Source organism: Xenopus laevis, chromosome 7S (assembly GCF_017654675.1).
Source record: "Xenopus laevis strain J_2021 chromosome 7S, Xenopus_laevis_v10.1, whole genome shotgun sequence".
Classification (NCBI taxonomy): Eukaryota; Metazoa; Chordata; class Amphibia; order Anura; family Pipidae; genus Xenopus; species Xenopus laevis.
This window is the reverse complement of record NC_054384.1, coordinates 85,639,978-85,664,052: the sequence shown is the minus strand read 5'-3', so window position 1 is coordinate 85,664,052 and position 24,075 is coordinate 85,639,978.

Genomic DNA, 24,075 nt, shown 5'->3' with positions numbered 1-24,075 from the left:
GCTTCAGGACACCTGAGGTAAAAGGATAGAATGACAGTGTGGTACTTTCTGTTACGTGTCATTGCTGATGAAGCAACCCCAAAGCAGATGGATGACTTCAATAATTTGGCTCTTTGACAATTATAAATGGTCTATTCTCTTGAGATCCATTGCATCCTGGCTGTGTCTCAATGAGCAATAACACAATTGGTGAAGATGTAGACAGTTACCGCATTTTGTGGAATAAAAAACGAGACTGTTTCTGTGAGCTAAACACAGATTGGCTGCCAACTACTTAGTAAACATGCACAGGTGTCTCACCAGAGGACTGCAAAAATAAACTCCATGTACAGTATCTATAATTAGTCATTCGACATCTGAACCATATTAACAAGTTGAAATGGAAAAACAAACATTTTTTTTTTTTTTTTACATTTTTTTAATTAAGATTTGGCAACAAAAACTGATTTGACTAACATATGTGAAAACACAGAGATTTTAGATACTGTAAACACCAACAAAGTACACTTCCCATATGGCACAATTTTCTGTTAGTCATGCACAATGCTTATGTGACTGGGAAATATACAAGCTTGAAAATTTGATACATCAACAGAGGATAGATAGAGAGAGAGATATAGATTATATATGTAGGAAGGCAAAGGTTTTGCTAACCCTTAATTCTTTAGTTTCCCAAGGAGGGTTTTGGCCTGCCAGAAATGGACCTATATAAGAGTTGGGCGTGGGAGCAGGACCCATGGCAGTTCAATATTTGGCTATGGGGTTTCAGTTTATAAAGAGTGATGCCAACATGTTTTTAGGCCTCTTCAACTTTCCAGTTACTGGAGGAAGGAGGCTCTAAAGAAGAGACCAGCTGGATTAGTACCCTTTGGTGACATGGATGTCAGTGTAAGAACTCAAGTGATTAAGCTCAGGCATAGGAGATCCTTAAACCGTGTGAGCTCCAAATTAATTCAACAAGGCAGCCAATTCTACCGCTGAGAGTTGTGAACACTACAGCTGATAATGTGTGACTAACAACTGATGTGATTGAAGTATTTACTGATTCATGATCTTGTAAAATCCAAATCAGCACCTGCAAATTGATTGTAAAGAATGTTTGATTTTAAAAGAACCACTGGAGCCCAAGTTATTTAAAGGGCAAGCTCTGTGTGTGAAATCAGTGTGTTAACACATCCTCTAAGAGTAAAGTGAGGGCCCACCTGAGAGAAAAGAGTCCATATAAAACTTATTCTACCAGGAGTTGCTACTGCCTGGGTAAGAGCTATTACAATATAAGTATTGAGGCAATTCCTAAAATCTTTATATATATATATATATATATATATATATATATATATATATATATATATATATATATATAGAGTTCAAGAGGACCCGCACACCTTGGTTAGTGAACCAAAAATGTCTTTATTTTTCAAACTTGTGCATCTTGAACTCTACATAAATACTTTGACCCAGTACCCACGTTCATGGAAGACTGGTTTAGAGTGCAAGCGTCTGATTCAGGTTATATATATATAGAGAGAGAGAGAGAGAGAGAGAGAGAGAGAGAGAGAGAGAGAGAGAGAGAGAGAGAGAGAATGTTGCTTACATTAAATGATGGTGTGTAGTACACCTTTAAGACCACAGAACTACAGTACTAAGACAAATGACAGAGACAAACAGAGAGAGACATCATTTAATCTCCCCTTATTATCATGCACTCTCTATTTACATATACTGTAAAATACTAATAAAACAAACCTCTCATAGTTACATAGTTAAGGTGGGTGGAAAAAAGGTAAAAGAAGGAGGGTTGTGGGTGCACTCCTAAGGCCATATAAAACATATGTAAATACAATAATCCCCTGTCTAAAAAAAGAAAAACAGGGTTTTTTGTTACAAAGTTGTGATCATAAAACTGGTAAGCCACCATACCACGTCAAGGTAAACCCCATACGGCGGTCCCTAACTTGTTTACCTGTGATCAAAATATAAAACCTTGGTTTCATGGACTAGATCCTCCCCCACCACCTGCATGTGTGGCTTTTGAAGGGGAGACTGCCCAGACCAATGCCCATTTTTAAAAAAAGGTGATAGTGAAGAGACTATAATAAAGGAAAAGTAAAGTTGTATATATAACTGCACACTTGGGTAAGTATGTGAGCATAAGTATAAGTACAAGTGTGGGTATAGATGTAGGAGATGAAAAAGGAAAGGCTAAATGAGGATTTAGTGTAATGTGTGTGAGTCTGTGCAAGTGTTACCTAGTGATAAGTGCAGCAGATATAATGAGTGTCTCACAGGCGTTGGTAATAAATAGGCTAAAGCCTCCCCAGCCGCTAAATATGTTTTTTTATGGCCTTAGGAGTGCACCCACAACCCACTTTTTTGTACCTGAAATGTAGCCGGAAGCTGTGGCTGAGCTTCATGTGGTTAGTGCACCCTCATACTCACCCTTTTAAATTAACGGTGGCCCTATGTCCTTGTTGTTTTTTATTAAACCTTGGTTTGGGCAATTTCTCTCCCTTACAAGCCACAAATGCTAGTCTTTAGAGATTTTAGAGGTTTTTATTCAGATCGTTCAGTGATCTTTTTCATTCATGCTTTCTGTATTTGGACTTTTTAATACATTTTCTTGCAGTTTTAGAGAAAGTGAGTTTCTAAAATCTCTAAAACCACTGAAATGAGACTGTTGATAAATGGGCCTCTAAGGACCTAATTTAAGGATGCTCAAGTCTTTGGGTACTAAAAACACCAAGGGGATAATTTACTAAGCTCTGAATGCCAAAAATCAGAAAAATTTGTTTTTTTTAGGTATAAAATCTGAATTTTTAGTGGAAAAAACACAATTTTTTTTCAAGATTTATTTTACTCCGAGGATATAAAAAGTACAAATCTGGCATCTCAGACCTGCTGAGGTTTCATATACAGTATGTCAATGGGGGAAGTTCCAAAGATATCTTCAGAGCTGGGTTTTGTGCAGAAAACTTGTACGATTCTTTTTTTTCATAGGGAAAATAAACCCGTGTGGATTTGGTCTGAGTTTTTTTCAGAAAATATTGAGATAAATTTAGACTTAAATAACCCCCCAAGAGTTCTGCCTTCTGCAGGTTGTTTTTCCCCTGAGTGTGTTTTTCCAAACAATTAACTGGATAGCTGAGCAGGTGCAGGCACAAGAAGTAAGTAGCATGTATGGCCAGAAATATCCTAATAGTATTTTTACTAAACATTACCCTCAATAAGAAAAAATAAAAGTTACATTTTGAAAACTTGTTTTTTTCACAAGTTAATTTTGGGTGGCTTGCAGAAATATTTAGTGCTTAAATTCCAAATATGGTTCAGAATTTATAGATGCAAGGTCATGCATTACATGCAAATAAGATGATGTGTGCATTAATTATATATTCAGTATATTAATTCTATTATAAAACATACATAATTACCTTGCAGTTTTAAGGACATTCAGAAAAGTGCTTTGGTTGAGCTAATTATTTGCCACCTCTCTTCTTCTAAATATTTAACGTTTAATATTTTTTTAAATAGCAAGTAAATCAATATTCCTTGCAGCATACTGTATGTAGATTCTGTTTCCTAATGAAGCTCAGAATTCAAGCTAAATTATCCCTGAGAAGATCACATCTGTAAAGATCGGACATGATTTGTATCCTTGGCTTCAGGCAACCAATTATTTCTCTTGCTACTGTGAGAACAGCCGTCAGAGTGATTATGGTGACATAACTGGTTAGGATCACAATTACGGTTTATCATGATACAAATGTTTTTCTAGGTTTTATTGTAATCATCTATATTTAAAGTGGGGTTTCCTGGAGACTGGGATAAATATTCAATTTTGGAAGCCACAGTTTGCCACATGATGGATATATGACATTTGTAAACAATATTATTATAGAGGTATGGTATCAATTGGGAGCTGCCTTTTTCTGGGTAAGGGGGGTCTTTCTATTTCTATCCTACTAAACACTATTTAGTAGGATTGTTTGCCATTACCATATATGTATGCTATCCAACATTAAGGGCCCATTAACTAAGGGTCGAAGTGAATTTTCGAATTCAAAAACGTAGAATTTAGAAGTAATTTTTTTTTGTACTTTGACCATTGAATAGGCCAAATTTGACTTCGATTCGAATTGGAAAAACTTTGGAAAATCGAAGTACTGTCTCTTTAAAAAAACTTTGACTAAATTGCTATGTTAGCCAATGGGGACCTCCTAGAACCTATAGCCAACAATTGGCTACGATCACAGAACTCCTTGGTGACTTATAATATCCTTATAGTTTACAATTGCTGACTATATTATCAACACACAAACTTACAGCTCTTGAATCCTAGTAAAGATTGTTTTTTCCCCAGCAGATCTTACTTGAGGGGTTGATTGTACAATAGCTTTATCTTAAACTTCCTCAGCTTACAGTATATTGGTGAATGCCATCACACTCCATGCTTCTGCTGCTACCCCATAATACCATACACTGCTGCATGACAGAGACATGCCAATGAGCGTGTACGCATACACAACAGTTATATACAGTATAATATTGTTTTGAAAGGTATTTTTAGGTTCCTCTTGCCATAATTTTTCTGCTTTTATCTGTTTTAATCAGTAAGTAATAAAATTTCCTTTAGGGGACTAAAATCCTCATCCAGCATGTGGACCATGGATAATTGAAATTGCAGTTTGCAAGTAGACTTTTTGTTGATTTATAATAAAAGTACAGATGTAGTGCTGGCTATTCCAAATATGTTACAAAATATGCTATATTTAATATTTTGTAAACTGGATTCTTAGAGGTTAATTTGATAAAATGAATCAAATATATAGAATTTTTTTGGGATAAGTATATTTAAACAGTTGCAGTTTATTATCTGCATTGATATGAATCCAATTAACTTAAAATTCATTAGTCCTAAAGGCAAAATTGAACCTAAACAATGAGGCACAGGTGTCATTTGACCACTGAATGATAAAAATAATTTAAATTCATGCTCAATTGCCCATGTTTTGACTCGGATACCATTTGATATGATTTTATTAATTGCCTCAACATGTATTGAACTGTGTTAGGATAATTACTGTAAATGAAAAAAGTTTATATTATATACATTGATTTGAATCAAATTAACTACAGTACACTGAATCTGGCTTACAGTTCATTGGTTCTAAGAGGTTCTAAGAATTGTTGCACAAATTGACGCCATGGTCCAAATATGCTCCTTGAACTTGCATGTGTGCTTGCAAGTGATGCAATTGAAGCCAGTCTACTATGGCCAGTATAATTTAATGCAGGGGAATTGCTCCTAAAGCATTAGATACAAGTAACATTTTAAGTTTACCATAAGAAATTATGACATTTATCAAAGGTCAAATTTCAAATTCATGTGAATTTTTTTACTCTAATAAATTTGATTATACTCGAAATTTGATTGGGAGGTTATTTAAGAAAAAATGTTAATGTCTAAAACTCGAACGAATATTACTGAATTGAAAACTCGAATCGAAATATAATTGTATTCAGCTAAACTCGAATTGAGGTTTTTTTGGAGAAATGTCAGGGAGGCTATTAATATCTTCAAATGGGTCACTGGACCTCTTCTATTGACTTATACATGAGCTCGGCAGGTTTTAGGTGGTGAATAGTCGAATCAGAATTATTCCCAGGGTAAACGTTTGATAAATCTTGAATTTGAATTTGAATTCAAATCGAGTTTACATTATTCCCTTTTAGATTTTGTGAGTTTTGACCAAAAAAATTCAAAAACTTTGAATTCTAATTTAATATTTGACCCTTGATAAATCTGCCCCCAAGAGTTACTATATAACAAGCACAACTCCCTATTTTGGCTGCAAGTGTGATGGATTATGGGTAAAAAAACATAGTTCATTGCAATCTTAAATGTACTTTGCAAACTTCACTTCATAGATGACTTAAGACTCTTTCCAATGTGACCAACTATGTCCCATTTCTAAATGTTTGTTCTGGCTCTGTTTAACTAGCATATTTCAAGATGGCTTTTCAGTTCTTCATTTGCCTACAGGCCATCCCAATGCAACAATTCTCAAACCGCCTTTTTCCTATCGAAGGCAAGGTAAAGTAATCTATAGAATTATATCTTCCATAATATGATACATTTTTTTTTAAAATTAAAAATGGACATGCCAAAATTAAATACAATTATATAAAAAAAATCATTATTTCATTTGTTTTTTTTTATATCAACTCTGTTATATGCAGACATAAGTATTCTGGTAGTGATGAGCCAATTTTTGCGCCAGGCATGGATTTGCGGCAAAACTTAGCATTTCGTCATCTGTGAATTTTTCTCGTGAAACTGCAGAAAAAATCCACCAAGACAAAACTGTTGCCATAAGAAAAAACACCCATTGACTTTAATGCATTTGGACAAAAAAGTCGCTGAGACAAAAAAAAAAACGCACAAGAAAAACACCCATTTACATTATTGCATATAAAAGTGAGTAAAAATTGTTGCACGGAAAATGTTTTTTTGACGCTTATTGACTTCAATGCGTTTTGCAAATTTTTCGTGAATTGTTCCACAGTTTCATGAATTCTTCAGCAAAGTAAAACAGGACAGATTTACTCATCCCTATATTCCAGTACAGGTATGGGATCCCTTATCCAAAAAACAGTTACCTAGAAAGCTCTAAATGAACCGAAGGCCATCTCATTTTAAAAAATGATTTCCTTTTCTCCCTGTAATTATAAATTTGAACCTTGTTCTTTATGGTAACAAAGCTGCATGAATCCATATTGCTGCCAAAACAAGCCCATTGGGTATATCTAATGTTCAATGATTTTAAGCAGATGTGGTGGCTTATTTATTAGAGGTTAGATAAAACCACGATTGCCATTGAATTTATTTAATAATCCAAATATAAAAGTATGAACAAAACAGAACTGAACAAGGTGCTAAAAAATACTCCCAAACCCGAATCCCCTTTATTGCACCAATATAGGTGCAATAAAATTGATTGTCAATTTGTATTTGTAACAAATAGAGCTTACCCTGGTGGTCCAGTGGCTCTCCCTGGTGGACTAGTGTCCGGCGAGTGGCCTCCTTCGCATCTCCAGTGGGGACGCTGCGTGTGCCTGTCTCCCTCCTGTGCCGGTTTCCTCTATGGCACGCACCACGCACTTCCGGGTTTCATAGCCACAACAACGCCGGTGTGATGAAGTCATCATGCAATGGTGCAAAATTCAATCAGTATTTAAAGGGATTTCAGTTTACAGCACATAGCCCATTGTAAGGTTTGATTGTTCCTGGTGCTATTTTTATGTGAATTCTGATGGATCTTCTGGTGTTTGACCCTTGCTTTGTCTGACTATCCTGTACTCTGTATCCTGACCCTTGCCTTAACTCTGAAGAAGTGCTGCAAAGGCACGACACGCGTTAGTTATCGCACATACCCACTGACATGTATATCGCACTGTATTTTGGAATAAAGCCACATTCATAAACTAATCCATAGCAACTCACTCTGATGTTTGGGCCAGCGCCGGATAGCGGGTTCAATCTCTGCCTGACCCTTGACTGTCCAGTATCCTTGATAAAACGATCGTGCCCCTTGGCAACATCCAGCCGAGTGCTCCTCCCGAGGTGAAAGGCGGCTGTTAAAGGCAGAAGCAAGAGCCGAGACCAGGGAGCTTAGCTTGGGTTCTGGATTTTGGGTGCCGTTTGTGACAGTATTATATTATATTATGGAATGATCCCCAAGTCCCAAGCGTTCCAAATAATATATTCTACGGTATATCTGTATTTTGTAACAGAGAGACATCTATCTTAAATTGCATAACATGTCAACATATGGACAGATAACTATAACAAATTGGAGACAGGGGACCAGACATAATGTGAATAAGTACAGAATTAAATAAATATGATAAAAATTCCCATTGGTGTTAGCTGGACAATATTCTACCTTGGCTTTAGATCCTGAAACTGTTATTTGTTTAGAATAACTTTCTTAGATATTACTGAAACAAATGATGAATACTTGGATACAGGTTTCCAGTCACAACATTTAAGTTTAATCTGAGCATTTCTTATGTTTATATCTCCTAAATTGTCTGTAAATAAAACATTTTTTTTTCTTATTTTTTCTTCACCTCAGACACTTTATAATTGGTTTGTATGTTCTTATTTTCCCTGACCTTACTAATCAAACTCTTGAGACAACTGTGAAAAGTAATAGATGGTGTCATTAACAATCCTTTCCAGATGGTCTGTATAAACAGAAGGGATCAGTTCTAATATGACTGATCAAACAAAATATCTCTTGTTTTATTTTTGATATACAGAAATAAATCCCTAGACTGTGTAAGTCTCTTTTGATAGTGGTAATGCTTTAGAAAACAAAACTATAAATCTGGTTATAGAAAAATCTTAGAATGAAAAAAGAAGATTTGATTTGAGAAATACCAAGAAAGATTTATTGCTGGTAAGCTTGATTTTAAAATATGGCCTACAGTTCAAGGTATCTATAAAAAGACAGAAGAAAAAGTTGGTTTAAACCAAGTAAATGAATGATTTAGCCTAAAAAGGAAAGCTTGCTAAATTAATCATAATAAAAATTGAGGACACAAGTTCGATGCAACATTTAAGCAATTAGCAGGCATTCCTAGTGGCAAAATAATGATAATGATATTAAGCTCCAAATACACAAAATCCTTCTGATTTTTCGGACCTTAAAAAAAAATCAGAATTTTTCAGGATTTATTTAAGTCTGATGGTATGAAAACTCAGTATCCGAAAAGCTCTCGAGGTCCTGTATAAGCCAATGGGGGTGGCCCCAGTGTCTGTGCTGATGTCTGTACCGTTATCCAATGACTTTAGGAATTCAGAGCAAAAAACTCTGAAATATCACAAAAAATAGTAGAAAACTCTGAACAATTCGACATGCCCAACTTTTTTCTTAGAAATAAGGTCCATTTGGGAATTCGGAGTCGCTCAAAGTTGGATATTAGAAATATTGAGATATCAGTTACACGTGCTGATCAATAAGGTGAATAATATATAAATGTCACAATACAAGTTTCTGTATTGACACCAGTGTAATTTGTATCTGAAATTAATAATCAGCCCTGTAGCATCAGCTTCTAAAACATGTGAACCTCATTTTCTGTATGATGATTTGTGATATGCTTTTCAACGGATCACCAGACAACACTGAACATGTAGTGTGTCACTGACAAGTGACATTGTTTTATTGCTTAGAATAATTTTGTTGATTTTGCAGTTTGTATACAGGGCAATTAAATATTTTCATCAACGAAATAATTCGCTATAGATACTTCATGAGCTTTAAGAAATCTGTCTAAAAAGAGGATAAATCATACTTTAGTCTATTAATTCTAGCAGGGGCCGATTCACTAAGGGTCGAATATCGAGGGTTAATTAACCCTCGATATTCGACTAGGAACTAAAATCCTTCGACTTCGAATATCGAAGTCGAAGGATTTAGCGCAGATAGTTTGATCGAACGATCGAAGGATAATTCCTTAGATCAAAAAAAGTTAGCCAAGCCTATGGGGACCTTCCCCATAGGCTAACATTGACTTCGGTAGCTTTAAGATGGCGAACTAGGGGGTCGAAGTTTTTTTTAAAGAGACAGTACTTTGACTATCGAATGGTCGAATAGTCGAACGATTTCTACTTCGAATCCTTCGATAGTCGTAGTCAAAGGTCGAAGTAGCCCATTCGATGGTCGAAGTAGCCCAAAAAAAACTTCGAAATTCGAAGTTTTTTAACTTTGAATCCTTCACTCGAAGTTAGTGAATCGCCCCCTAAATGTTTGTTGAAAAATGATAATTTATTACTGTGTTTATTGTTGGGACTGTTTAAAGCAGAGCTAAAGTTTTATGTCAACTACTGATAAACTGTGAAGAATTGGATCAAGAGTAGGGATGGGTGATTTTTTTCACCTTGTTTCGTCACGGAATTGACGCCCACAGACTTGTATGGCGTTGTGCGACAAAAAAAAAGACGCGCGTCAAAAAACATTTTTTGGACACCCATAGACTTTAATGACCACTGGCGACATTTCGCTGGTGGGGCAAATTCGCCCATCCCTAATCAAGAGCTAAATAAGTTTGTAACTTTCCCATTAATCAGAAATCTTTGTAATCCACCTTTTACTCCTAGCACTATTTAATGGGCAAATGGAGGGCTGTTGGGGCTTTTTAATACTTGAAACGCCCAGGCTAATTTTAAACCCCGGTCCAGACATTTCCCTGCTCATGCAAATATCATAGATATAGAGATGCACTTACACTGTAGTGGATGCTAAATCTTTTCAGGTAGAGGTTAAATTAGATTAGATTTATTTGTATGGTTTATACATAACATACAATCCAGAATCTTTCATGCTGCCTTAGTCTCATATAGCGCTCCCCCTTCAAATGGGGGGGAACTGATGCAGACCAATATACACCATACCTGTTGGGTAACCACCGTGGCATTCACTAAAATGTCGGGAAACACTATGGTTGGTCTTATTGGCTTTGATGTTGAGGGTGTGTTTGTCTAACCAACTGCCCTGATAGTCCTGCATACATAGAACTTATTACATGGACATATATAAATAAATAAACAACATATATTATATATATATTGATGAAAAGATTGAGCTCTGGTAGACCCCTACAGTTATGGGAGCGGGGGCTCATGTATTTACAAAATACACACATCTTATTGGCACATCTATATGTACCATTGAAGCCAAAATGTGTTTTCTTAGAAGTAACACAAGTTTTTTCCTTAATGGAGGTTCTCATCACTCAGCACTCAAAACATTCCATAATAATACATTTTGATTTTATCGGAAGCCTCATTATATCTAGTGTATATCTACCTGGTTCTCCCTGATGGATTCCCTGATGGGTTTCACTGAAAGCAATTCAGACCTATTCTTGCTCATAGCTAGATCTCTAGCCTCATATATCCAGCTGGTGGCATACCACTTCTCCCTAAATCTAGACTCCAGGGTCCTGCAGTCTTTAAAAAAATCATTATCCTTTGTACCGTTCCTTCATGGTACAGTTCCTTCTTTCTCCTAAAAATTATCCTTTGGGTATGTATCTGGGTATGCGGACAATGTAATGAACGAAGGTTAAAAGAATTTGCAAACATTTAAATTTTGCAAAACTTTCACCTTAGTCTTGTTAACTATGATTGTGTTTTTAAAAAGACTGCTTATTTTTTATAGTGTAAATAGGGAAAAATATATATCATGTTATGGTATATCCAGAACTATTTGATCTTTGTGGCACCACTTACTTGTATTCATAGGATTCAATCCCAGGCTGCCTCCAAGCCAAACATACCAGAAAATATATATTCCAGAAAGGGCAAAAGAAGCACACCGCCATACTCTAGCTTTTGACTTTTACAACATTTATTGCAGCATAAATGTGGCACAATGTGGGAACAACCCTAACCCTAACTCTAATCCTTCTTCAGATGAAATCTTTTAAAAGGTAAGAGCCGGGGTATGTTATGGTATGTAGCATTCCTACAATACATTTATAATTAATACCGAGAGATAGGTGATAAGTAAGAACTAATGAATAAAAAACAGGTATGGGATCTGCTATCCAGAAACCTGATATCCATAAAGCTCAATTACAGAAAGACCACCTCCCATAGACTCCATTTTATTAAAATAATCCAAACTTTTTCTCTTTAATAATAAAACAGTACCTTGTACTTGATCCAAACTAAGATATAATTAATCCTTACAGTAAGCAAAACCAACCTATTGGGTTTATTCAATGTTTACATGATTTTCAAGTAGACTTAGAGGTTATTTACTAATTTTACTAATTTTCTCATTTTATTAAAACAAATTCGACCAAACTCCCAAATTGGTATCCCCTTAATTTAGCAATAATTATTCTTGTAAAAATTGTTGCAACAAAAAGTCGCGACAAAATCATGCGACTTTTTCGACATGACAGTTGAATCATATGACTTTTTCGATTGTCGTCTGAAAAACTCGAATTTGTTGAGCAAAAATAAGCGTAAAAAAACCCCAATACACCAGAAAATCGCGACTGCAAAACAAATCTTCTAATGGTTAAAGGTACCTCTGCAATTGGATTTTACATTAATTCAACAGGTTTTCACTGGTGTTTTGGCTTTTTTGTTGCTTTGGGGCATAATAAATCTCTAAAAATTTTAGTTTTTTTCTCTAAAAATTTCATTAAAAAAACTCGAACAGAGAAACACGACCTTTAATACATAGACCCCTTAAAGTATGAAGATCCAAATTACAGAAAGATCCGGTATCTGGAAAACCCCAGGTCCCAAGCATTCTGGATAACAGGTCCCATACCTGTATAACTATATACAGCTATAGCACATCCCAGTTCATATGTTATGCATTTCAAAAGAGAAGAGAAAGGTACTGTAGCTGTACAATCAAAGTGAGTATGACAATAAAAGTGTAGCATCTCAAAGTATTTGAGTGTATATGTTTTGCAAAAAACCTAAATATAATAGATGTTAAGCACAGTTGCCAATACATTTGTTTCTGGCTTGCAACTGCTATAATTTTGAAATTGCATCAAATCATTTTATGTTTACCTTTGTTTCTTTTTTTGAGCTTATTTTGTATGGAGTTCTTATCACTCAAAATGCTTGTTATTCTAACTTATATTCTCCTATACCTTACTTAGTGCAACTCAATGTATGTTGCTGATAGGTATTGATTTAGCCATGACATGGAGATCCATCATGAAGGAAGAACTGGAAGAGGCTAAAGACTCAGTTGCTGGTTTTTAAAGGTTGATTGATGTCTAAGGACAACATATTGATTTGAAGTCATTATAATTGTGTTCAATTTAGACTACGTGGCTTACTTGGGATGATACAGTAAAAGCAATTAAGCATTTTTTTTTAATATAATGTTACAACTACACTTTTCTAGTCACGTCTTGATATATATTGTTGTAACCCTAATTGGGTTACTCTCTCTTTAAATCACAATAAAACCTTGGCAATCCAGGGGCCCTGAGTCCCTCAGTACTGGGAACTGGGATTTACAGCACCTCCATCTAGGGAACACTGAGGAGCACACCTCAGGGAACACAGTCCTTTTTATGTCCCAATCCTCTGGAAAGGGTAAATAACCACACAATTTGGTTCAAATAGAATGTCCCTTCCCCAGAGCTCTTATAACCCAGGTAGCGCTACCTTTCCCAAAAGTACCTCTCCCTTTGGAATTTAGCAGCCACTCCCACGTAGCAGGTAAATGCAAAAGACCTGTCTTCAAGTTGGGGCCCCACTCTTGTATCCTTGCCAGTATCCACCCTTGGGTGGCTCACTCACTGGGGTGCTCTCAGAGGCAATCACACTGGAGATTACAGGCAGGATAAATCTCACTAGTGGCACCTTTCTCCTTCTGAGTCTGTAGCAGCTATGGCAGGGAACAGGATGCGCTCTTTTTGTATTCCCACAGATTCAACAGCTTGGACAGTTTCACAAGACTTGGTTCTGACTGGATCTTTCACCACACAACTCCTGTTAAGCTCTGTAGGGGACCCTGTACATTTGGCTCCAAATTCAGGCACACTCTCTCTCCCAAGGATGCACTGGGATGTCCAGCCAATCGGATTGCTCTCCAGCCTGTAACTGGGCTGGATGATGTCACAGACAGAAAAAAGGGGAAGGATTTCTCTGGTCCCCTACGTTGTTAAGTCAATGAAATAGCATATATAATTTTTCTATGTCTCATTCCCCGTTTAGAAATAAAAATAATATATAAAAACATATTTTTATTTCCGACTTCCATAATCATCAGTATATATTTTAACAACCATCTGATTCTCCTCAAGTGTTATGAGCCCATCACAGAAACGTATAAAAATCAAAAGAAAATAAGGAAGCAAAAACAACATGATTTATAGAAAGGGTTATGACTTTTATGAAGGAAAGTCTTTTATGAAGGAAAGTTTATGTCTGTCATATTTCTGAGCTTTGAAATAAGTTCTCACTAAAGTCAGTATGGAACTTGCTATTTCATAATTTTCTCAAATGAACAACTAAACGCATTTGACGATTTAGAGAATTAGAATCAGAACTTATGATATGGAAGCTGAGTATATTAAGCTTAAACTGAGCTCTGGCAAAATAATATTTCAAATGCTTATAAAATAATAGGACACTGTTTTTAGGTTGCCTAAGGGCATATTTAATGAAATTCCATTTTTAAGACTTTTTTTTTGGCAAAATATTAATTTTATCAATTTGCTATGGTTATTAGAGTTAACTGGTAATTGGTTTTTGCCTTATGTGTTCTCCATCAGGAGTTGATTTTCATTCTTTCTTTACTACAGTACTTCTATTAAAGCTGTGAGGCAAAGTAAATGTTTTTTCATTTTAGTTATTTCCTACCTTTTTGTCTGGAGTAAAGTTGATACTGAAAATTTCTTTAATTGCCTATTTCCTTGTCAGCCACTGGAGAAGTTGATTGTCTTCTTTTGAGAAGGAGATCTTTGCTACAGTTTGTCTTCTAGTCCAACCATGAAAATAAATTTGCTGATAAATTAGGCATCAAAAAGAAAAACTTTATAGTAGCAAAATAAGTATGCCACCATGTTTACTATTGACAGACTTAATACCATAGACTTTTGGACTTATTTATAAAAAATTGCATTTTTGAGGTTTTTTTCGACTTCAAATAAAAAAAAACATCTACTGTGTGCTTATTAATTAAAAAAATCTTAATAGAAAAAATTTCAGTGAATACAAACATTTTTTCAAAAATGCAAATTTGTGAGTTTACAAGCTAAAAAAACTTGAAACTTCAAATCTCAATTTACAAAATGGATTGAATTTTGCCTAGGACAACTATCATTGACTTTTACATGACCTCACAAGCTTTCAGATACTGACATTTTACATTCAAGTTTTTTTGTGTTTAATAAATACCAAACATTCACGTTTTTAAAAATATATCTCAATTTGTTAATTTTTAGGCAAAAAAATAAATTCTGGCTAAAATGTGAAAGCTGATGTTTTCATATGTGGATCTGCTATATAGATTTTTTCTGAAAATGTAATTGGGTTAGTACATAGACAGACCATAATGTCTTCAAATTTAAAAACGGACGTCTGCCATTGACTTCTACAGGACCTCGACAGGTTGAAGATGAGTATTTTTGGATTCTGACTTTTAGCTGCTTTGGGGTATAATAAATCTTGAAAAAATGTGTTTTTACAAATTTTAATGATTTTAATAAATAACCCCCTTACTATAGCAAGAAAAATCTAAACATTTATGAAGATGCAATTTATATCCTTTTTCCCTTAGCATTTCATTTCTGCAATGGTTGACATGATTTGCAATTTCATTGCCCACAGATCAGTTCTATTTTATTGCAAAATGCATTTAATAAGCATGAGCAGGCATTGGAAATTACTTTCAGCCATTCATGGTTTACACCTGTGTCCTTGCTAGAGCAATAGGACTGAAATAATTGTACTTCATTGAAAGTTGGTTTAAGAATTCTGTTGTAGATGTGGCAGAACTATCATAAAGAGACAATGTGACCCTTTGTTTCAGAAAGGTGCAAGGATGAGTACTTTCAACTAGTATTTAAATAAAAATTGCTGGTTTGTTTCACAGTTCAATAGATTGCTTTTTGTCATTAAACTCCAAAGAAAATAAAGTATTTACAAAATCAATCTCCCTGTTGTATAAATTGCTTCTTGATGAACTTGAAATCTTTAACTTAACAGCGAAGAAATAAAGCTGATATGAAAACATTCCAATATATTGTTCCACTTGTACTATGTACAGTATTTGAATCATCCATTTGAAATGAGAATTATGATAAACTAGAAAACTGGTAGGGAATTAACAGGAGGCTGATGCTTTAAATCTGTATGTTTGCCATTGATCATTATTTTGGTTATTCTTATGAATTATTACTCAGAATTAAGATAGAACATTTTGTCATTTACATTAGTCTCTACCCTAGTCGAACTATACCATGCCTGCCACATACACTATGGACCGTCTTGAAAGACGTAGAGGAAAACCCATATAAACATGGATAAATTATATGAAAGTTAGCTTTACCAGTAGTCAGGTAGGTATCTATTAGTCATCATAAAAATATTGGTACATGGTACATTACATGGTCATGTGTTTTACCATAAGACTTGTTAGCGACAGAATAGAATTTGATTAACATGTTTCCATATTTCATAAGGAACATTAGCAATGTAGAACTTGTTTAAACTATTGAGAGTGATTCAGCTATTGATGGAGCAAAAGCTATACTAGAGAAGTCAAAATGAGAGAAGTATTGCCTACAATCCTAGAAACCATAGAAACTTTTGGCAACTTTGCAGGTTTTAAGATTAATCTGAATAAATCGGAGGCATTGGAACTTGGGGATTCTGGTATTACAAGCAGAAATAGCGATTTTCCCTTTAAGGTGGCTAAATCTTACATCACATATCTGGGAATTAAACTACCAAAAAAACACACTGAATTATATCCGATTAATATTCGTCATACTATAGACAAGATCCAAAAAGAGTTAAAATCCTGGGAGAATTTGAATCTTAGTTTTCTAGGTAGAATTCACTTTATAAAAATGATACTATTCCCAAAAAATCTTTACAAAATACAGATGTTACCATATAGCATAAAGCCATCAGACTACAAAAGATTACTTAAAATGCTCTGTACTTTTATCTGTCAAAAAAAGAGACCTCGGATAAGTATGTTTAAATTACAGCAAACCAAAGATAAGGGTGGGGTAAATTTTCCAAATATAAGGGAATATAATGATGCCTCACTACTAAGATTTGTAGGTGATTGGATATATAATAGAAACATTCACACTTCAATAGAAGTGTATCAACTTTTGTCAGGTGGTGTTTCTCTTAATGTGCTTCTCCATTCATCCCTGAAAGACATTCCCCAAGATATGATCGAACACCCCCTATTCATTGACACATACAAAGCTTGGATTTCAGTACGACACAGATATAAATTAGCTCCTCATCATTCTATATACCTGACTTGGATTGGTAACCCGACCTTCTCGATAGGGGAAAAAAACAAAACAGTTCTGGACTGGCAAAGTCAAAATTTAAGATTAGTAAAAGATATTATTAGTGAGACTTGTACTATATCACGGAAAGAAACTCTTATTCAAAAATTTCCCTTTTTCTCCAATGATTATTTACTTTCAATTCAAATTATTGATTTCACTACGATGGTTCTTCAGCATCTATCTCAGGCAGATAAAGAAAATCCAATTAATACACTATGGCCAAAAAGCGACTCATTCAAAACTACATCCCAGATATATCGGATAATTCGAACCACATTACCAGTAGAATCAACAGATACTTTTCTATCTAAATGGACCTCAGTTCTTCCGCAAACAGATATAGAGCAAATACTTCAATACCACGCTTAAACTATGCGGGTATTATCTTCAAGCAAATATCAGGAAATGTCACTGCAGATCTTACATCATTCCTATTTTACGCCACTTAGACGCTATCGCATTGGCACTTTGGATAGGGACAATTGTCTGAGATGTCATCAGAGCAGAGCAGACCTTGTGCACTGTCTTTGGCTTTGCCCCCTAATACAGAAATTCTGGGAAAATGTACAGGGTTACTGGAGAACTTTAACACAACAACTCCCTTTACTTTATCATGAGTACTTTTTGGGTCTCCCCCTTCACAACTAAAACTGTCTTGATCTGAGAGACGTTTAGCGGAAAGACTAATGGTAGCATCTAGAAAAACTATTCTTCATCGTTGGCTCTCCCCGTCGGTACCCCCACTTTCGCTAGTTAAACGAAAACTCACCATATCTTCCACATGGACTGGCTAGAAACCACTACAAACAAAGAGGAACACACAGAAAAATTCTTCTCAACCTGGATGACATATATATCCTCACTCCCCACTCACACTAGATTTACACTTTTCAACATACCACGTGGTTTGACACAGAATCGTTACTCAACAATAATGCAGTACAAGATACAAATCAATACATACAGAATCTTTGCAGATCACAGGCACTGAGTCGTCAATCACCCCCCAGGAGTCATCAAATCAATAGATTGCTGTCCACGAGTAATGTATAAGTGACGAAGATGGTATTTCGGATAAGGTCTTCCACATCCTTACAACTGCTGTTTAATGGACATGGTAAAATTCGTGCACATCTTGCTCAATGTTTTATAGATTAATCTCTAGGGTGTATGGAACCTCCTTTTGCTCCTCCAAATTCCGAACTGATTATTTCTTTACTTTGTTTAAATTTGTTTTTGTTTTTTCTTTTCTTTTATGAAAATTAATAAAAACATTTATTAAAAAAAAAATGAGAGAAGTAAACCAAAAATAACTTTTTATTATTTTGATATCTATTACTTCAATGGAATGGTGTATAGCAAATGTGCAAGTCATTGAACCCCTGGGTAATAGTGACCATAATGTTATATCCTTTAATGTCTGGTGCAAAAAACAAAAATATACTGGGGCAACAAAAACCATGAATTTTGCCAAAGCTAATTTTAGTGCCTTGAGGGCTGCCCTACAGAGCATTGATTGGGGCATTAGGTTTTCAGCTAAAAACACAGAACAGAAATGGTTGTCCTTTAAAATGATATTAAATCATTACTGTTCTCAATTTATTCCCTTAAGGACTAAACGTAGAAGCTCTAAGAATCATCCTGTGTGGCTTAATACAGAGGTAAAGATGTTAATGGGAAAGAAGAGAAAGGCATTTAAAAACTACAAATCTGTAGGGACAGAAGCTGCATTTAATGAATATAAACACTGTAATAAATGTTGTAAATCAGCAATCCGGAAGGCTAAGAAAAGAAATGAAGAGTTAATTGCGGTGGAGGTGAAAACTAACCCTAAAAAGTTTTTTAAATATATTAATAGTAAAAAGATCCAGGTTGAGAGTGTTGCTCCATTAAATAATGGTACCAGTATGGTTGTAGCAGATACAGATAAGGCAAATGTGTTAAATCAGTTCTTTTCTTCAGTGTATACAATAGAGGAGTCTGGGTTCACAGACTCACTTAATAACTGCACGAATGGTTCAGCTCAATCTAGTCAGTGGCTGACTCAGGATATGATTCAAAAAGCTTTAATACAAATTAATGTAAACAAGGCTCCAGGGCCTGGCATACACCCCCGGGTTCTAAGAGAGCTTAGTTCAGTTTTAGACCAGCCCTTATTTCTGATTTTCTCAGATTCACTGTCATCTGGTATGGTGCCTATGGATTGGAGAAAAGATGATGTTATTCCAATATTTAAAAAGGGATTACGATCTCAGCCTGGCAATTATAGGCCAGTAAGCTTGACATCTGTGGTGGGCAAATTATTTGAAGGCTTGTTAAGGGATCACATTCAAAATTTTGTCCTAATGAATGGCATTATGAGCAACAATCAGCATGGCTTTATGAAGGATAGGTCATGTCAGACGAATTTGATTGCATTTTATGATGTGGTAAGTAAGATTCTGGATAGTGGGGGGGCAGTAGATGTGATCTATTTGGATTTTGCCAAAGCGTTTGATACTGTGCCCCACAAACGACTGCTTTCTAAACTAAGGTCTGTTGGGCTTAATGAAGTCGTTTGCACATGGATAGGAAACTGGCTACAGGATCGGGTACAGAGGGTGGTTGTTAATGGGACATTCTCTACTTGGAGTAAGGTTCTTAGTGGGGTCCCCCAGGGCTCAGTATTGGGTCCACTTTTATTTAACTTGTTCATTAATGACTTAGGGGAGGGTGTTGTAAGTAATGTATCAGTGTTTGCAGATGACACAAAATTATCCAGCCCAATTCATTCCATCCAGGATGTGGCATCCTTGCAACAGGATCTTGACAAACTGGCAATCTGGGCAGCTAAGTGGCAAATGAGATTCAATGTTGATAAATGTAAAGTCATGCACCTGGGATGTAAAAATATCCAAGCCACTTATACCCTTAATGGGACTGCACTAGGCAAATCCATTATGGAAAAGGACCTTGGAGTCCTTGTAGATGATAAACTTGGCTGTAGCAAGCAATGCCAGTCAGCAGCATCAAGGGCAAATAAGGTCTTGAGCTGTATTAAAAGGGGCATAGAGTCACGGGAGGAGGGGGTCATTCTTCCACTGTATAGAGCACTTGTAAGGCCCCATCTAGAATATGCCGTACAGTTTTGGTCTCCATCACTCAAACAGGACATTATTGTATTAGAGAGGGTACAGAGAAGGGCAACTAAGCTGGTAAAAGGTATTGAAAATCTTAGCTATGAGGAAAGACTGGCCAAATTGGGGATGTTCACGCTGGAGAAGAGGCGCTTAAGGGGTGATATGATGACTATGTATAAATATATAAGGGGATCATATAACAATCTCTCTAATGATTTATTTACCAGTAGGTCTTTCCAGCTGACACGAGGTCACCCATTCCGATTAGAAGAAAAGAGGTTCTGCCTAAATATTCGGAAGGGGTTTTTTACAGTGAGAGCTGTGAAGATGTGGAATTCTCTCCCTGAATCAGTTGTACAGGCTGATACATTAGATAGCTTTAAGAAGGGGTTGGATGGCTTTTTAGCAAGTAAGGGAATACAGGGTTATGGGAAATAGCTCATAGTCCAAGTTGATCCAGGGACTAGTCCGATTGCCATTTTGGAGTCAGGAAGGAATTTTTCCCCCTCTAAGGCAAATTGGAGAGGCTTCAGATTGGTTTTTTTGCCTTCCTCTGGATCAACTGGCAGATAGGTAGTTAATAAAAAAAAAAAGGTTGAACTCGATGGACATGTGTCTTTTTTCAACCTTACTTACTATGTTACTATGTTACTATGTTACTATGTGTCACATTGCTTAGAATTGCTGTCACACAGTCTGGGGTATTGGGTTTAATATTGGCATTAATCTGCATGGAGTCTGTTTGAATCCTTCCTTTGTTGTTTATGTGCCTTTCCTCCTGTAGCCCAGAAGCATGCTGATAGGACACTAGCTGACTCTAAAGGTTATTTGTGCATTTGTGAATAAACTCTGCAAAGAACTGCATTATTCAGTATGTGAGCAATATAAATAAAGTATAACAATGAATGAACATTTTTTCACATTACCTTTAAGAGCCAGCTGTATGCACGTTGATGACTATTATTGTCCACATGTGAAAATCGTATTGATCATTAAAAAAACATGACTATCACTGTCGTGATGATTACAGTTACCAAAAAAAAAGTGTCTGTCATTTAATGATCCATTTGATCTTACTTTGCATTGTTTGTAATAAATTTTAGCAATATGCACAGTTACCGATAGAAAAGCACCACATTAAATGTAAACAATGCTTGTTCCTTTTAAGGGTCAATCAAAATTACAAATTAAATAAACCCTAGAGAGGTAATATTATATAAGGAGAATATAGTGAAAAGAAGATATACAGTAAGTGCACAAATATTGGCAGCATACCTGGGGCACTACGGGGAGTGTTCATGTGCCTGTTAGCACTCTAGCAATTGCAACACCAGGTAAAGTAAATGACCTTTATAAAATCCCCACAAAATGTATCAGAACTGCAGGAATTTCTGCGGAGCAGATTTATGATTTATTCATATTAAACATTCAATAAAGATCAATGATGACTAGGGAATTTGGTCAGTATATTTAGTATAAAGTATATTTTTAAAGCTCCGAATTATGGAAAGGCCATCTCCCATAGACTATTTTATCCAAATAATCCAAATTTCCTTTTTCTCTGCAATAATAAATCCAAACTAAGATATTATTAATCCCTATGGAAGCAAAACCAGCCTTTTGGGGTTATTTTAATGTTTAACTGGTTTAAGATTCAAGTAGACTGAAGGTGCAAAGATCCAAAGTACAGAAAGGTCTATTATCTGGAAAACCCGAGGTCCTGAGCATTCTGGATAACAGGTTCAATACCTGTATATGGGAATGGGCGAATTTGAGCTGTTTCATTCCGCCAAAAATTCGCCGCTGGCGAAATTTTATTTTGGCGTGCATCTTTTTTTTTAGGCACGCTGCCATACAAGTCTATGGGCGTCATTTCCATGGCAAAACAAGGTGAAAAAATTCGCCCATCCCGACCTGTATATTATTTTTACTGAAATATGAATGAATATGAATACAACTAAATTAAAAATGGTAAAACTGAATCAGCAAACGTGTTAATAGTGTAATTGACATATGGCTGGCATCTAGGGGAGTTATTTATTAAAGTCCCATTTTTTCTAGTCATACTTTTAAAAAGGAAAAACACCATTTCTTCATAGAAAAACTCAAATTTTTAGAGATTTATTAAACCCTAATGGTGTTAAAAGTCCGAATAAAACAGTAATCCAACTCAGACCTGCCGAGCTCATGTAGAAGTTAATGGCAAATGTCCCGTTGACATTTTGAGAATATCTTGATCTGCGCTGGGTTTCGTTCAATAATCAAAAGATTTTGTGGTTTTGGGCATCAAATACAAAAAAATTGCAGTTTTTGGCGACAAATCCAAAAAATAGTATGATTTGGATTTTTCCACAATTTTATCGAGTATTTTCCCGTACAAGACAATTTTGTGAAATGTGTTGCTAAATAGGGGAAAAATATCTGTGCTTATTTGGTTGGAGTGGTTTTCAGAAAATAGTGAGAAAATTAAGGATTTTCATAAATCACCCCTCTAATGAAAAATGACAAGATTTATAAGGTTATATCTGATTTAATATTGTGGTTGGTGAAAGCATTAATTATGCAACACAGATATTATAGAAATTCATTTAACGAACAGCTGAACCTCTTTTATATAATTTGCTGTGTTGCCTCTATTACCCTAAATGTGCTCAGACACAGAATCATTGCATGAAACCTACTAATGATGCAGCTTTTTAATTTGTATTCAGCTTATTCACCTTTAATATAATTACAATTTCAGGATCTTACGCATTGATTTGGCCTTAAACCATGTTTTCTGAGTTCTTATGATTGATGCTCTGTTTGTTCAGGTCATGCCTTTTTAAATTACTAAAAACACACAAGGAAACAAACTCATTTTTACTTTTAATGACCCTATTTGGTAGAAGAAGGCAGCAGAATTGATAATGAAAATAAATATGTATACAATCTGGGGTTTTTGCAGTAAGTAGGTAACTTTAGGTAGAATTATAGACTTTAGAGTATACAAAAACCATGAGCAAGGATGATGTGATTATAGGATATTCTATAAGCCATGGATGAAATAACTTCTCTAGGATTGATTTTTGAAGTGAGAGAAATTCTGTATGGAAATATTCAATGCTGATTCAGTGAAATAATAAAATATTCACATTTTAATGATGGTTTATATGAGGGAACTATATGATTTATGTTAATTTACTGGATACTGAAGTATAATTTGTGGAAATACGTTTCTGCAGTGGACATTTCTATAATGAATGTTGAAACTATTACGTCTCAATAGAATGGTTATAATTTGGCATAATAATCTGTGAAAATTTTAACCTGAGTAAATATTTATAATAGATTCAATATTTAAATACTCTTATCCCATTATATAGTATTCTATAGTACTCTATAAAATGCAATCAACCAGATCAGTTACCCTGAATGCTTCGGACCTGGGAATTTCTGGATACAGGATCTTTTTGATATTTGTATCACCATACTATAAGTCTGTTAAAAAAAGAGTTTATTGTAATATATGGAATTAACACAATTTTCTCTGATCATGATTGATCCACATGATTCCGTAAGGATTGCAAAAAAAATTATATACTTTTATATAAAGCACTGTTAAGGAGGCGCTGGCTAAAAAGATTATAAAAGTACAAAATAAGAAGTACACACAGAGAGGAAAAATCACATGATAAATACAATACATATACACAGTACACAGAGCTCATATAAGGACACATAGATTAAGTGCTATGTGGTGAGAGAAACAGTCTGAAGGAGGTCCCTGCCCAGTAGAGCTTTCAATTGGGGAGATGGCTAACATACAGGCACAAATTGAAGGGGAAAAGTGGACAAGGTTAAGACATTGTCCAGTAGGTGC